We start from the raw sequence: 1,458 nt of genomic DNA, 5'->3' as shown, positions 1-1,458 counted from the left end.
TGTGTGTTTGCTCTGCGGCACCAAATTAGCAATCAGATATCCGAGGGGCCGAACGTCAATGTGCTTGTGCCCGAGACACAAAGATGAGGAAATGGAGAGGCTGCAGTTTTCTCTAACAAACAATAACAGGGAGGCAGGATTGTGATTTATATTCCGATTTATTTGATTCATTTGGTCATGTAATAAATCGGCATGATAATAAGACTGTACTGTCTAAAAACATGTGTAATTTGAAAGTAGTCGCACATAGTTAAAGGAGCCATATGTAGTAATTTCATGTCAAGTCATCATTAACCTCTTAAGGCCCAAGCTGTTTGTTTACAAACCCCGTTTCCATATGAGTTGGGAAATGGTGTTAGATGTAAATATGTGTTACATGGCCTTTCCTTTTAACAACGTTTGGGAACTGAGGAGACACATTTTTTTAAGCTTCTCAGGTGGAATTCTTTCCCATTCTTGCTTGATGTACAGCTTAAGTTGTTCAACAGTCCGGGGGTCTCCGTTGTGGTATTTTAGGCTTCATAATGCGCCACACAATTTCAATGGGAGACAGGTCTGGACTACAGGCAGGCCAGTCTAGTACCCGCACTCTTTTACTATGAAGCCACGTTGATGTAACACGTGGCTTGGCATTGTCTTGCTGAAATAAGCAGGGGCGTCCATGGTAACATTGCTTGGATGGCAACATATATCATACTTGCCAACCCTCCCGGGAGACTCCCGAAATTCAGCGCCTCTCCCGAAAACCTCCCGGGACAAATTTTCTCCCGAAATTCAGGCGGAGCTGGAGGAGGCGAGTCCGCTTTCCCACGATATAAACAGCGTGCCTGCCCAAACACGTTATAACTGTAGAATGATAGAGGGCGAGTTCTTGGTTTCTTATGTGGGTTTATTGTTAGGCAGTTTCATTAACGTCCTCCCAGCGCGGTAACAACACACAACAACAGCAGTCATGTTTTCGTCTACCGTAAAACAGTTGGTCTGCCGTAAACAGCAATGTTGTGACACTCTTAAACAGGACAATACTGCCATCTATAACATCAATAACATATACGGCTTTTAGAGAGTGCAGTGCACAACTGCGCACACAACAAGGAGACGAAGCAGAAGAACGAGGAAGATACAGCCATGGCGACGCCGACGACGAGTAAGATGAAGAAATGCGCTTTGTTGCACCTTTCCTGCCTGAGTCCGGCGATTAGTTGCAAATCTTGCTTTATTGATTGCTTGCACACAGCCAATCCAACTCAAAACAAACTAGTCCCCGCCCGCACTCACGCTACCGCTCCCTCTCTTCTCTCGCCCACGCACTCACTGACGTCACTCCCCTCACATGCTCACCTATTAAAGGGCCACACACACACATACGCTACTCTCATAACAGCTTGCAAGTTCCGAGCCGCAGCTGCGATTGGACCTGGATAGCCTCCGGGAAGAAGTAGTGGACTACCAAGTGCT

Source organism: Nerophis lumbriciformis, linkage group LG36 (assembly GCF_033978685.3).
Source record: "Nerophis lumbriciformis linkage group LG36, RoL_Nlum_v2.1, whole genome shotgun sequence".
NCBI classification, from domain to species: Eukaryota; Metazoa; Chordata; class Actinopteri; order Syngnathiformes; family Syngnathidae; genus Nerophis; species Nerophis lumbriciformis.
The sequence above is the reverse complement of the archived record's forward strand: the minus strand, read 5'-3'. Positions refer to the sequence as shown.